This window comes from Pangasianodon hypophthalmus, chromosome 13 (genome assembly GCF_027358585.1).
Source record: "Pangasianodon hypophthalmus isolate fPanHyp1 chromosome 13, fPanHyp1.pri, whole genome shotgun sequence".
NCBI lineage: Eukaryota > Metazoa > Chordata > Actinopteri > Siluriformes > Pangasiidae > Pangasianodon > Pangasianodon hypophthalmus.
Window position 1 is genome coordinate 10,128,040 of NC_069722.1, and position 16,769 is coordinate 10,144,808.

Consider the following 16,769-nt stretch of genomic DNA (forward strand, 5'->3'; position numbering starts at 1 on the left):
AGCTATTTGTGTTGGAAAAGTAAATTAGATCCATATTAACTGGTGCACCTGGTCAAACCATTATATAGCAAACCAAACATCAGAAATGCTTTCATGCCAATGGTAGCAGTGACTATAACTCAGATTCCTCTCTGTCACTGCCTCACTTTATCTCTTTCTTTCTCTCTCTCTTCAGAAAAGACTCATCTAACTGACTGCCACATCAACATTGGGAGCTTGCCAGAATATGAGGGAAGAAAGCTTGAGAGGAAAAAAAATATTCAGAGAGGGTGGAGTGAATGGGATGTCCCGAGGTCGAACTCAAGAATAGGGGAGTGGAAAAAGGCAGACACATGCCTTGCAGCTGATTTCTATTGAGAGAGAGAGGGAGAGAGAGGGAGAGAGAGAGAGAGAGAGAGAGAGAGAGAGAGCGCTTTAAGTATACCTTAAAGATAAAAGGATCAAAAATATCTTCCATTTTATCTTTCCATAATTTAGTCTTTCCTAGCTTCTATAATTTACTGTGTTGAGCAGGGTTTTTACATTTACAGGGTTCTCACACTGAGGACTGCTCATATTAAGCATCATTGGTCACTTTTTCTTTCTGACTTAATGAGAGGGTCATTTGTGCCATCACGTTGAAGGAGAGATTGAGATGATGAGTCATTTCTGTTGTGCTTAGTCAAAAACATGCATTGTCTGTATTAGAAAGTTAACTATAGTTATGTGTTATAGTTATGCACTATTTCATGATACAGTCAAGAAACCACTTCTATTTGAAACTCCAAGTGAAGTAAGAAATACTGATAATAATGGAAAAAAGAAAAAAAAAATAAGTTATAGCCCACAGTTCTCAGTTATAGCCCACAGTTCTCAGCATTACATTTATCTGTTTAAATACAGTATAAACAGCAAATTCACGTCAAATACCTTTCCCTGACACGTCGCAGTTGACCAAAGGAATGCAAACAGCCATTCTGTAGTTATTCTGCTGTTCAAGAGGACTGTGTAGACACATATTTTTACTTACACACGAATATAACAACAGGACAGACTGGAGAGGCTTTTGGGAAACATGTCAGCGAGTGCAGCACAGGCCAGCAGGGGGAAGGAGCTGTTTATATCTCTGAAAGCACAGGGTCTTCCACCATTACACATTTCATGTCATGCTAAAGTGCTGTCCAAACAGATACCAGTCATGCCGTGCTAACAGCCATTTTGTGAGCCCCTGCAAGTGATACCATTCTTCCTCACAAACAGGAGAGGGGGATAGAGCTTAGCTCCACACAGACGCAACTCTCTGGATAAGAGGAATAAAAATGAGAGAGAGAGAGAGAGAGAGAGAGAGAGGGAGAGAGAAAGAGGAGAATTGATATGGATTGGATATGGATTAGGTCTTCTCTAAATGATATTAGCAGATGTGCCTTAAAGAGAGGAAACGAGTAAGAAAAGAGTAAGAACTTCAGTCTGTGTGTGTGTGTGAGTGTGTGCATCAGTAAGAAAGAAACATTAAATGAGAAATATAAAGCTTTAGCAATCATTATTAAGTTTGTTGTCTCATATAAACTCTACGTTTCCCTATACTCTGATACATGGAATATAGTATATGGTGCATTATATAGGCCTACTATATACTGTACTATATAACTATAACTTTTATATAACTCACTAATTCATTTTCATTATTTGCTTTTTCCTGGTCAGGGTTCCTGTGATTCTGGAGGCTTTCCCAGGAATACTGGGACTACACCCAGGATGGGATGCCAGTCCATCGCAAAGTGCCATTCACATACTTACTCACACGTAGTAGCCTAGTCTAGCTTACCTACTGGCATGTTTTTTGAGAGGTGGGAGGAAACTGGAGAACCCTGAGGAAACAAGGAGACACAGGGAGAACATGTGAAACTCCACACAGAGCTCAAGCTCAAACCCTGGGGTTATGATGCGGCAATGTTAATTACTGCACCACCGTGCTGCCTGCTTTTCTATAACTAAAACACTAATGTTAATATTACTAGTCTACAGTGGCTAGCCTACACATAGCTCATAAAGCACTTAACATTTTTTTTCCTTTGCCATGCACACACACACACACACACACACATTTAATTAGCCATACATGCACGCACATGCAAACACACACACACACACACATTTTGACCACCCGTATTATTAAACCCACCAGTATCACACCCTTCTTTGACCTCTACGGACTCAGGTCTAACAAGACCCAGCCCATCCTCCACAAACTTGGCATACCACATACTACTCAAATATCTCCCTCTCTTTCTCTCTAGCCTCAGTTTGTGTAGTTTGCCTCCTTGCCTGTCCCTACCTGTCTGCAGCATAGCTCGAGTTCTTCAATCAACTGCCATTACTCTTTTCAGAAGAGCTTTTACATCTGCTCATCTGCACAGTTTTATCATCTGCTCATCAAAGAGAAAGTTTATTTAGAAATACCAAATACATATGCAAGTCAATAAACAAGTCCTATATATATATATATATATATATATATATATATATATATATATATATATATATATATATATATATATATATATATATATATATATGTACACACACACACACACACACACATATTTATTTATTTATTTATTTTTCCAAATTTGATAAATGCACACAGGCACAATGATTTTCTGTTTCTCCAGGATGAAATTTTGAGCTTTACAAAGCTTAAAACCAATGATAAGCTGAAATAAAAAGAAAGGAAATAATAACAATGATGAATAGTAACTACATGAAAAGATGGAATAGAAAAGTACTTGCTGTACGTACCGTAAGACCAATGAAAAGTAAGTAGTAAATAATAGAAAAATATGATAAAAGTAAACAGTATAATTGAAGCAATAATGAATAAACAGATTTTTTTGGTGTGTGTGTGTTTTTAGGGTAATCTCAGGTGTGCAGGAATAGAATTTCAGAAGAACAGAAGTTTCTGGGAACATTGCTGTGATCGAAGTAACCTGGCAGGTCCATATTTTTCAATTTCAATTTTCAATTTTATTTGTATAGCGCTTTTAACAACGAACATTGTCTCAAAGCAGCTTTACAGAACATAAGAAACAAAAAGCATGCAAACAGAAACAAAAACATGCAAACAGTCCTAGATGTTAGACAAAATTGTCCCTAGTGAGCAAGCCTGAGGCGACTGAGGCGACTGTGGCAAGGAAAAACTCCCTTAGATGATATGAGGAAGAAACCTTGAGAAGAACCAGACTCAAAAGGGAACCCATCCTCATTTGGGTGACACTGGAGAGTGTGATATGAACGATGTCCTTTCTGCATTTAATTATAGTTACGTAGAATTTTATGTGTATATTAATTTGGAGGTTGTTGTCTTCCTCAAAGTCCACATAGGGTTGGCAGAAACCAGCTGGAGCAGGTCCATCTCTGGATGCCTCAGGATCCTCATAGGGTTGGCGTCTGTCTACTGGAGCTGGCACAATCTCTATGTGCCTCGGGATGGGTAGAAGGGAAACAAGTGGAAAGGAATTAGCATAGCTGCTGTTCATAATATTAGTAAGCCCTAAATCATAATGTGCAATTAATCAGATGTACTGAAGTACAAGGTTATGGTGTGTGTTAAGTGTTTGCCTGGCTAAAGATATATGTCTTTAATCTACGTTTGAACTGGGAGACTGTGTCTGAGTCCCGAACACTGTCAGGAAGGCTATTCCAAAGTTTAGGAGCTAAATACGAAAACGCTCTACCCCCTTTTGTAGACTTTGATATTCCGGGAACTACCAGAAGTCCGGGGTTTTGAGATCTTAAGGAGCGTGGTGGATTGTGACGTGTTAGAAGACTGGCTAGATACGTGGGAGCTAAACCATTTAGAGCCTTGTACGTAAGTAGTGCTAGTTTATAACCAATTCTAAACTTAACAGGTAGCCAGTGCAGGGATGATAATATTGGGGTTATGTGATCATCTTTTCTTAACCTAGCAAGAACTCTGCATTCTGCGGCTGCATTCTGGAATAACTGTAGCTTGTTTACTGAAGATGCAGGACAACCACCTAGCAATGCATTACAATAGTTCAGTCTGGAGGTCATGAATGCATGAACTAGCTTTTCTGCATCAGATACAGATATCTACTCAAGTCAGTTAAATTCAGTTTTATTTGTATAGTGCAGTGTTACAGAAATCCATAATTAGATCTAGCAAACCAGAGGCAACATTGGCCATGTAATCCCTGAAATCACAGGACAAAGAAACCTTGAAAGGCAAAAGACTCAGAAGGGAACTCATCCTCTTCTGGGTGACATCAGATAGTAGGATTTTGATTTTTATAGTATACAGTCGTATTGAGAAAAGGCAAACCATGTTAAATGTGCTGAAAGTGTTTGGCATGATCATACTGTAAATAAGAGTTCTGGAATGAGCAAAGGACAATATTTATATTCTAGAAGTTTTGCAGCAAGGTGATGAAAACTGATGCAACAACTTTCAAAATTTAAAAACTACGGGCAAACGATGAGGGGTGATCTCTCAGTACCTGTAGAGATTCTGGCAGCAGCATCATGAGAAAAAATATCTTTCATCAGAAACCACACATAGGGACATGAGGGGACATAAAACATAATATTTATTTCACTCTGTCAGGCTCTTTCCACTTTCTACCCCAACCTACCAGCATGCCCATCATTTCACACTCAATGGCACTATCACAACCACAGCAATATTTCAGCCAGGCCATATCAGCTGATTTTACTGGCACACAACAATAATGTGGGTGTGTTCATAGGCCAGTAAGTGTGCAATAATACAGTGAGTGTTCAGACCATGTCAGGCTCTTATGGCTAATAATAATAATAATAATTTTATAAACCGTATGCACTTTGCTGAGTAATCATACTGTGCTTCTCTACACTGGATACACTAACCACTGATTTTGCATTTACAAGCTGCATGCCAATAGACAAGCAGTGCATCAGACTGACATTATTATGTTTATTTCCTGTCTAAAGAAAGAGTCGAAGGCAATTGAGGTTAAAGAAAGCACCACGTTGGAATCTTCTGCTCTTCTCCAGACGGCAGACAAATCCACATTCCAAATGGTCTTCGGAAAGACAGCCGAGCTTCCTTGGCTTCCCTTCTCTCTTCTCCAGCCTTCTTCCTCACTCTTTCAATACCCTCCTCCTTTCTCTTCCTCTTTCTCCTCATTCTCCCTCCATCTCCTTCCCCTCTGCTTTCTCCCACTCCTCTGAAACTCGATCAGACAGGCCATCTGAGCTGAGGTTTATTCTTTTACTCTTAATATATGCTGGAGATATACCTTATAGAGATCTAATAAATCTCTACCTTTAATGTTCTCTTTGTTCAATCACTCAAAAATATGAAGCACTAAACAAGAATTGCAATTGCAGAAGTACAATGCCTCCAGCGTGGAGATGGAAAAAAGGTATGCTGCCCTCTTCTGGACTTGTTGAGCATCCCTGAGGAGATTTGCATAATGTCATTAAACTGCGTAATCAGGGATGCAAGAAGAAAAGAATTTGTGCATGTGAATGCTAGTTGCCCCGTCATCACAAATATAGCACAAATAAAGTCTATCTATTCATCTATCTGTGTCAGTTAGCTTTCAGCCTGCTCTGTGCCAGGAGTGGGTGTATAGCCAGGCTTTTATTGAGGGGGGAGGGGCACTGGGTTCAACCAGAGGCAAGGAATGGGAGTGGACATACCACATAGCAGAACACACTGATCTGAGACCAGCTGGAGATGTCTGTAACGGTAGCTGAATTCAGAGGCCTTAATGACGAGCTGATCTTAGATCAGAGGCAGATGGTTTTGTGAATGACAGAAGACATGACAGGGGTAGAGTGATGAAGGGAGAAACGTACACACAGACAAAAGAAAAAGATCAAATGTATATGTGTTACAGTCTCAATGAGGTTTCAGGTCTGTATTTTGAGGAAGAAATTAAAATAATTACAAAAGGAGAGAAATGATGAGTCTCAGGATGTACATGGAAAAAGTGAATATGAGAGTAGAAGAGAATGCTACAAGGAGCTGGCCATTGCTCAACCACAACTCTCTCAGCAGTGCCGTACGCAACACTTTCTCAAATAAACGTGTGAGGAGATGGGGCATTTAGTGTTCAAAACGTCTGCTAAAGATTTACCTCAAGAGGAAAAAAAATTTACTAGAAAAAAAAGATACTAGAATACTGTGAAGAGGACAAGGAGGAGATGGTTACCATTCCACAGTAATTTAAATCATTCCACCATAAGGAATAAGAAAAAGGTTAGGTTTTTCCCACCCACATCTCAAACAGCACACTTTTTTAACCAAATAAGAAAGGAGCTGGAAGCAAAACAGAGCTCTGATTAGTTTTACAGACCAGCCACTGAATGAGACTGCTTAAATTCCACACAAAAAGGATTCCTCAAGAATTTTTTTTATTGTTTATCTTATTATCCATGTGAGGACCTTCCATTCACATAATTATTAAAGCAGCTAATTAATGCTAGACATACATCTAAATCCAACTATAACATTAACCTCAGTAACTTCAACGGCTTTTTGTTTTTTAAATAAAAGTTGCAGTTTTTGTTAAAGAAAAAAGAAAAAAAAGAAAAGAAAAACAGTTTTCCTCATGGGGACCATCCAAAAGTCCCCACAAGGTCAAAACTGTCAGATTTTTCTATCCTTAAGGGGACATTTAGTCCAAACCAAGAGATAAAAAGCAAACATTAGAGAGAACGATAATTAGCAAACATTGGAATAAACATGGAATAAACGTTCTGCTCAAATATTTTACACCAGCAGAGATCATTATAATTATCTCAATATCATAACTTGATGACATTTAAATTCAGTATAGGTTTTGTTAATGAGAAGAAGGTAAAAATTAGTTTGAAATCCAGGCGGGTTGTTGTTCAGTTTCTGTGTGATATTTTTGGTTTGCTTGCAGAAGAGATATTTTGCAATGCTGGCCTCCTACAGAGTGATCATCGGTGTCCCGCTGGTCAGACATGTCCGGGATGGACCACAGGACAAGGCGAGAAAGCTGCAGACTCAGAGGCTTCTCCAGCATAAACAAATCTATTCCCGAGACGAAACAGATCTAGTGCTGCCATCTCTCCATCAGGAATGAGACACTGGATTGGGAGAAGTAACGTGTTTTCTTCTGTCTTTCTTATATTTCAACATGTAAAATTATAATCTACTTTATTATTCGCATTTATTAGTAGTATAATGTTATGCCATTTCATTATTTAGAGTTTTTTTATGTTTTTGTTGTACCACAAGTTCTTATAAAGGAATATATTAGATCTACTTAGGCAGGTGGTAATACAAATATGTTGCCAAAAAAATAAATAAGGTCCTGTTATGTTAAGTATTTCTAGACCTACAATAATCTTCCATTTCCAAAATCTCTTTGAAATTTGCTGTATAACCTCTCTCATTTCAGGCTATGTAAAAATTTTTCTGGGCCAGAAATGAACTTTATTATCAGCCAGAACTGCACTTCAGATCTTTTTGGAGGGGGTGGAGTCAGTTGGTGGGAAGGAGTTTGCAGTTGGCTTAAAAAAAAATGACAAACCGCTCCTTTATTAATCTTTTTTTTTAAATAATTTTGTTAACAGTGTTGAATGGTTCAGCTAAAATGCAGCACACTCAGAATTTGCTGTTTAAAAAAAATGAAGTGAAGGTACTCACTTTTCCTGATGACATTCCTGCTTCTGTCTGTAGCATGAGATACAGACTGTTTAATAACAGGGTTGCACATTAAATGTGGGACACAGCTTAGTAAAATCATTAATAATAAATTAGTAATGAAAATATTTTCCATACAATATGGCATACAAATTCACCAAATAGTATAACAAATATGATTTCACTGTTGGTTGATTGTATCTCATACAGTATTTCAGTGTCATTGAACTGGGGCATACCAAAATCCCCATGTTTGTGGGTCTCAGTGGCACAGGTAGAGAATTGCTCACAGCTGATAACGCAGTATCTGCCTGCTGAAACACTCACACACACACATACACAGCTCCAATCTCCCAGTCAACATGGTTGTAAGTAAATTCATTCAACATTTATAAAAGGTCACCGGTATGTAGACTTTTTGTGGTGGTGTTTGTTTCTTTGCTCCGCCTTTTCAGGCAAAATGCAATCTCTCGTCTCTCATTTCTCAAAAAAACAGCATTTAATTTAGAGTAAAGCTTTGGGCTTTCGGTAGTTATTACATATTAGAAACGGAAAGCTATAATTATTAAATTGAGCTTTCTACATTCAGGCAAAAGGCTCCAAAATCTGGCCTGCTGAGCTGACTAAGTGCCAAAACCTAACAAACAAACCGACCATTTTTATAAGCAAAGATGCTTTGCAAAAACAAATTGTGATTATCAGATAGGCATGGAGTTCTTATCAAATACAAAACACAACTGGCATACAATAACAACTGTTTTTGTCAAGCTTGGTTGTATGTATAAAAGATTTTCTGTTTTGTAGTTGGTAGGTTTTGGCATAAAATTAGTTCCATACCATCCCACTTTTCTGGTCAAGGAAACAAAAGAGAGGATCTTTTTTTTTTCAGGATTTGGGTATGACAGTGCAGATCAGACAAAAATACACACACGCACTGAGTTAATCTCTGCGACTACTACATTAGTAACTTTTGTACAAGTACAGCATGCGTTAGTGTCAAATGTATTGCGGGTATCCTTATAAAACTATGTGCGAAAATGTAAAAATGATTGTTTTTTAAATAATTGTCTTTGCTGAATCTTTGCTAAGGCTTTAACACACACGCCTTGCTGCAAAGCCACACATATTGGAAGCAGCTGTAGCCACTTGGCTTCTTTACAGCTGGAAGTCTCGTCAGAGGGTCAAACTAGCCAGCTAGCATACCCACGGGAGAACCACATCTGGGGAAGAGAGTGAGAGTGGAAAAAGATCCCAGACATATCCCAGTTTCAGTATTTCTACCTCTCTCGATCTTTCTCTCTGTCTCTTTTTCTTACAAACACACACACACACACAGACAGAGAGAGAGAGAGAGAGAGAGAGAGAGAGAGAGAGAGAGAGAGCAAGCATTCCTCTGTTGATGCAAAGCAGGAGATTTACAAAACACTCACACTGTGGGAGCTGGGATTTTTGGACATGTGATCTTTTCTCCGCCATCTTGTGCAACACTTACTGAAAAGATTTCTCTTTAGTAAATCTAAACTTTGTATCAGACCCACAACAGAGCTCAAGAATTAGCTGAATAAAACAAACAAAATACTTAAAACTATAAACTATGTAAGGTTGAAACTTTCTAGTTTCAACGTTATCTACTTTCACATTCTAGAGAGTCAAAACTTGGAGGCTCAGTGACTTAAAAATTACAGAATTGTCAGATCGAACCTTAATTCCAGGCTCTTGATTTTGTGTGTCCATGTTTGGATCCTGACTGTAGGAGATACACAGATGTTTTTTCCTGCTCCAACACTGCCTGCCCACCCACTGTTGCTCTCACAGCCCATCCCATATTTCTCTCTCAGACTCTCATCCCATTCCTTTCTCTCCCTCTGTCAGACTTACTGCCCGAGACGCAATGTTATGGTGTAGAGAGCATTAATTAAAATAAACCTCAGAGGACTATATATAGCCAGAGAGCCCAACAGACACAGGCTAATTATGTATTGTGGTTAAGTTGTACATGCGTGGCATACGACGTTCAGGCCAGCTCTCAGCCTTACTACACTGTGAGCTGCATACTCCTGCCCACGCTCTTCAAACACTGAGCATGCTCAGCAGGAGCACCTTAGAGCAAGATTTCTGCGAAGAATGTGTGATATAGAATAATACAGCGCACCCAACTGACACACTGACACACACCATAGCTGTGACTTAATTTTATAGAGGCACAAAAAAAACCCCCCAGAAAAATGACCTCAGTTATTTCAAGTTACAGTAAGCAATTATTAACAAGCAATTATTTCAAGTTACAGTAAATTCCCATAGTTCCCTAAGTTTAGTGCAGTCTTCCTTGAAAAAAAAAATCCCAACTATCAGTTTTTTGTGATTTACTATAAATGTTATTGTAAAAACATTCATTGTTCCATTCTGTGAACAATAGGCATCAAGTGGAAATACACCCTGTATGAGATGCCAGTCCATCTCACTCACACACACACACACTCCTAAGGACAATTTAGGGTTGCCAGTCCACTGGTATGTTTTTGAGAGGTGGGTTAAACCTGAACCCTCTGTACTCTCATGCTACCGCAACTGCATATGTTTACTATGTTTATCATGTGAAGTAAAGGAATAAAAAAAGATTTAATCAGAGATACCCTTAAGTCTACTAATTTTTCATCTCACTATATTGTATTGTTAAGGAACCATACAGTACTAAGTACTTGGCATTGTATGAGTACCAGTACTAAGTACTTGAGCCTCACAGCTCCAGGGTCCCTGGGTTTCCTCTGGGTCAACTGTTTTTCTCTCACTTCCCAAAAAACATGCTGGTAGATGCCTTGACTGTGCTTAATTGCTCCTAGTTGTGAATATGTATGTTAGTGATGCCCTGTGATGGACCGGCATTTATTCCCACCTCATGTCCAGTGTTCTTATTGCAGACTCCATATCCACTATGACCCTGACCACGATAAAGCACTTACTTAAGATTAATGAATGAATGAATGTACAGTACTATTCTTACTTTGTAACTAGGGAGGCAGAATCAAGGCTGTAAAACTTCACAGATCATTGAAAAGCATTGAAATTGCAACTAAGAGCCATACAACCTCATTAGCCCACTATTAGCTATTTACCTGATTTGAGCCACTTTGTCTTCCCCTAGATTAAAAAATTCACAAGTACCTTACATTTTAGGGAGAGTCCATAAATCAAGATTTGATAATTTAAGGTTTCTGGACAGAAGATTTCAGATTTTGAAAATGCTAATTGCTACATTTTGGCCATTGTGTGTAATGCAGTTGTAGCTTGATGGTTAAAGCATTGGGTTACTAATCGGAAGGTTGCGAGTTTAAATGCTATTGGGCCCTTGAGGAAGGTCCTTAATCCTCATCTACTAAGATATAAGTTGGTTTGCATAAAAGCATCAGCCAAATGAGGATAATGTATATTAATCTGATTGTTGCAATACACATTCTGGGACTACTCATACATCCCAAATTGCACACTGTGGACTAATTAGTATCTTTACATAGTAATATCACCATTGATGTACTGACATACAATTTAACAAAGTAATATTCAATGTAAGTTTTTATTGAGCATATCTACTTGACACTTACTGAGTAATACATGAAAGATCAAACTCTCACCTTTAAAAAGAGGTTGTGTTTTAGCTAGCATTAACCGGCTAGTTCACTCTTTTGGCTGAGTTCTTTGTCTGAGCTCACAGCAGTCTGCATTGCAACCTTGATCACAGATCCACTGTGTTAATCCTAGCAATAAAGCAGGCTATCCAGTCAATGTTAACCAGCTAACAAAAACACAACCTCTTGTTGTAGAGAAAAGGCTTGCTCTGATCTCATCTCACAGCACCTGGCTCACACAGAGTTGAGTTTAGTGTAGCTCTGAGGCCAGTGATAGCAGAATAGATATTTAACATTAGCTAGCTATCTAACTAAAAGATTGTGTAGAGCAAGGTTCTTCAATCTTAACCACAAAAGGCAGATGTGGCTGTAGGCTTTCATTCTAGCCAAGCAGAAGCCACACCTGATTCTACTTGTTTAATCAGTTAATCTTGGTCTCCAATCAACTATCAAGTGTGCCTCCAATTTAGATGGAATAAAAGCCTACAGCCACACCAGCCCTTTCTGGTTGAGTATGAAGGCCACTGGTGTAGAGAAAAAAAATTCACATAACTAGTTGCATCAGGTGTATGTGTATACTTTTCCAACAAAAATTAAATGTTACAGAAAAATATTTGTATATCAATAAAGAAAGGAACATATTACGTAACAGACGAGTTTTCAGATAAAAAAAAACTGAAGGCTGCTGGATTTTGCATGCAAATAAAAAAGCAAATGCTTGTCGCACCAAATATTGACTTTCTTTAGTTTATTACATCATAGAAATGTATATATACACTCACTGAACACATTATTAGGAACACTATACTAATACTGGGTAGGGACTCCCTTTGCTCTCAAAACATGCCTCAATGGACAAACCATGGCATCGATTCCACAAGATGGTGGAAACATTCCTGGGAGATTCTGGTCCATGTTGACATGATTGCATCAAATAATTACTGCAGATAATTTCTTCAGGTGTGCTTTCATCCTGCAAATCTCCAGTTCTACCACATTGCATACTGGATTCATATCCGTTGACTGGGAATTGCCACTGAAGAACATTGAACTCATTGTCATGTTCATGAAACCGGTTTGAGACGACTTTTGCTTTGTGTCATGGTGCATTTTCATGCTGGAAGTAGCCATTAGAAGATTAGAAAATTGTGGCCATGTATACGCTCACCATCCACTTTAGTAGGAACACATCATTTAAGCAGCACAACGCATAAAATCATCAGAATGAAGAAAAAGTGTGATCACTGTGACTAATTTGATGGTTGTTGTTGCCAGATGGGCTGGTTTGAGTATTTCAGAAACTGCTGATCTCCTGGGATTTTAACACAAAACAGTCTCTAGATTTACACAGAAAGTAACATTGAGTGATCAGATGTTCTGTGGGTGGAAATGCCTTGTTGAAAAGGGAGGTCAGAGGAAATGGCCAGATTGGTTCAACGTGACCGTGGTGTGTCTCATCAGCAAGAACGTCAAGGCAGCATACAGAGAGGAGGTGCAGCAGCTAACAGACAGGTGCAGAGCCAACAAACTGGCCCTGAATGTGGACAAAACAAAAGAGATGGTTGTTGACTTCAGGAGAGCACGGAGCAACGATTCCCTGCTGAACATCGATAGCTCCTCCATGGAGATCATCAAGATCACCATATTCTACAGAGGGACTATAGAGAGCATCCTGAGCAGCTGCATCACTGCCTGGTTTGGAAATTGCACGGTTTCAGATCACAAGACCCTGCAGAGGATAGTGAGGACAGCTGAAAAGATCATCGGGGTCTCTCTTCCCTCCATCACAGACATTTACAGCACACACTGCATCTGCAAAGCCACCAGCTTTGACCCCATGCACACCTCACACAAACTCTTCACCCTTCTGCCATCTGGCAAAAGGTACTGAAGCATTCGGACCCTCACAGCAAGACTGTGTAACAGTTTCTTCCCCCAAGCCATCAGACTCCTCAATACCCAGAGACTGGACTGACACCAACCCAGACTGATAAAAACCCATTTTTTTTCTTAAATTGCTGCTAAAACACTGTAAACAAAATTAGTAAACAGTAAACAACTGTATTGACCACCTGCATTTTTGCTGCTAATTAGTATGTTATGTTTACATTTACAGCATTTATCATTATATTGTAATATCTCTTTGCACCTTATTCCACACAAGAATTGTGTACTGATCAGCACTGCACTGTCCTTTACTGTGCCTGCTGTCCTGTTTAGTAATTGTTGTACTGTCTTGCACTGTTTGCATACATTTGTATATGTGCACTTTATGTAGTCCTGCGTAGGTCTGTGTCGTCTTATTAAGTTCTGTGTAGCCTTATGTAGGTCTGTGCTGCTATGTAGCACCATGGTCCTGGAGGAACGTTGTTTCGTTTCACTGTGTACTGTACCAGCTGTATATGGTTGAAATGACAATAAAGCCACTTGACACTTGAGCTGCCAGGAAGGATATAGTAACTCAAATAATCACTCTTTACAACTATGGTGAGCAGAAAAGCATCTCAGCATGTACAAAACATCGAACTTTGAGGTGGATGGGCTACAACAGCAGAAGACCACATTGGGTTCCACTCCTGTCAGTCTAGAACAGGAACCTGTGGCTATCATGAGCACAGACTCACCAAAACTGGACAGTTGAAGATTAGGGGGAAAAAAATCACCTGGTCTTTTTCCAGTCTTCAACTGTGCAGTTTGGGTGAGCCTGTGCCCATGATAGCCTCAGATTCTAGTGTAGTCTTCTTCCGTTGTAGCTCATCCACCTCATGGTTTGATGTTTTGTGCATTCTGAGATGCTGTTCTGCTGATCTCTCTCATCAACAAGGGGTTTCAGCCTGTAGACCCTCCTCTCACAGGATGTTTTTTTGTTTTTTTGTTTTTCGCACCATTCTGTTTAAACTCTAGAGATTGTTGTGAGTGAAATTCCTGGGAGATCAGCAGTTTCTGAAATACTCAAACCAGCCCATCTGGTACCAACAACCATGCAACCATTAAGGTCACAGAGATCACATTATTTCTTCATTCTGATGTTTGATGTGAACATTAACTGAGGCTCTTGACTTGCATCTGCATGACTTTATGCATTGCACTGCTGCCGCATGATTGGCTGATTAGATAACTGCATAAATGAGTAGGTGTACACGTGTTCCTATTAAAGAGTGTATGTTTCCTTAGGAAATGCTCACTTAGAGGCTCAGCAACAGTGGTGATTCTCAGCCTTGTTTAACGTCTACACTTCTACTCACCCATGGTGAAATTGTCTGGCCCCACAGGTAAATAAACTCACATCCCAAAGACAAACTGAAAATAGCAAGCCTCAGACACCTTGTCAGACAGATTGTTTTCTCTGCAAACAAGTTAACTTTGAAGAATTCTACTTTACACAGCTTCCCTTTTTTAATGTAGAATAACAGCACACTTTCCAATTTCTACAGTTTTAGTCTGTCTTCCAACTCACTGGGCAGTTCTCCCTTTATTTCCACTTACAACCACAAAGCAAAAAAAGTAACTATTATTTATATTCTATTTATACTATAACATGCAAATTTGTAAATTTCTTATAAAGATTCAGCTCTAGAATGTGTCCTGGAGAACATGTACTTTTCTCTGCTGTTTATGCTTTTCTGTTGAAACTGTTTTGCAAGTTTTTGTGTGGATTCCAGAGCGAGGTGGTGTACATACACACCATGAGCAAAGCAGAGCAGACCAATTGTGATGAGTCACAGGATTCCTCTCACTAGACTCAGACTTAATCCCGGCCTATTCACTGTATCTTTTAAAATACAGTATCTACAATGTTCAAATACTCCAAACAATGATTGAGCAGGAAACATGAAGGAGAGAAAACATTTCATCACTGTTATATACATGTGTAAAGCTTTAAGGAGAAAGGGTGGAGTTGGACCCCTGAATAACACGGAAAAAATGCTCCTCCTCTGTCTATTGTCTCATGCACTATTTTTTTATGGGTTTTTTTTTTCTATTTTACATAAAAGTTTACAATGTAGATTTGTAACTTTATTCCATCTTTTTTTTTTAAAAAAAAGCTTTGAATAGTTATAGTTTAAGAACATATCACATTTGCTTTTCTTGGCTGATGCAAAAAAAGTCATTCTGTTTTTGTTTTAGTTGAACTTATAGACTATAAAATGTTTACAAGTGTGATGTTAGTAGTTCAGTAATTATTATTGAAATTAATTAAATTGGCATTTCTTTAAAATGGGAAGAGTAGAAAGTAAAAAGTAAACAGCTCAAACAAAATATTCAATCACACCAGAGCAAGTTTCAAGTGTTATAAAACTATATCTTGTTAAATTATATATAATTAAAAATTGTTAGCCATTGATGAATGTACTATTTCGAGTATTTTTAATAAAAATATTTAAAACCACATTTACAATTACACTTTGGGATCAAATATTCTAGGTGTAAAAATGCTAGATATATATGCACATATTGAAAAACACACTGGCACAGAATTCCAATAAGCCTAAAACTGTTATATTTATTTCTCTGCTTGTAAAATTATCCAGGAAATGTTAAGTCCTGCTATCAGTAAAAGGAACATCAGCAACCCTGAAGCACCCCAGATCTGTCCAACACAGAAATGGCATTGCAAATCCGATGACCTATAATCTAATTATCCACATATCTGGCTCATATTTAGTGCGTTACTAACAAAAATAACCCTAAACAGCACAACTACATTGAGCCATCTATACAATGCCTGTGTTTTTAAAGGTTTTTTTTCCTGACTAATGCTAACATGCTGGATAAAAATGTAAAATTAAATTCTAAGATTTAGAATTGAAATAATTCTAAAATGTCAGAATTGTCTTAGTGTTGCTGAAAGATCCATCTACAGCCAAGCGTCCTAGCAGAGGCAATCAGCGTTATGTTCTCATCAGAATTCACAATACCATCGATCTTCACAAGAACCCAGCATAACAATCCCCGAAGCATCAATGATCCATCACTGTATTACCCTTTCAATATGAAAATTAGATTTTTGTTTCATCTAACCACAGCATGTGATTGAAACTGTAGTTATGATGATGCTTGGTGAGGTTTAGACACTGCGTTTTGTAAGTTGCTCTTAACTTACTGTATAAACAACTTCTTTTGTGTAACCCTTTGAAACAGCTTGTGAAAACTCTAAGAGCTAAGCTTTGTAATTCCTTTGTGGTCTTTAGGTGTCAGCACATATGCAACATAAGAGAAATACTGCTCTTTTAAAAAGTTTTGATCAGTATGATTTTTGAAGAGAGTCAAGTAGTTTTCCCAGTTGCTTGAAAAACAAGAGACACATAAAGGTGCAAATAATTCTGGAGTTGACTGTAACTTTGTGTAAATTTGTTGTTGGCAGTGGCAAAGCAGCAACAATGGATTAAGTTTTTTTCCATGTACTTGTTTATGTGATATGTCATCTCAGGTTTTAGCACGTGAAAAGGGCTCAGAAAAGGTCTGTATTGCCAGCTTGTGGTTAT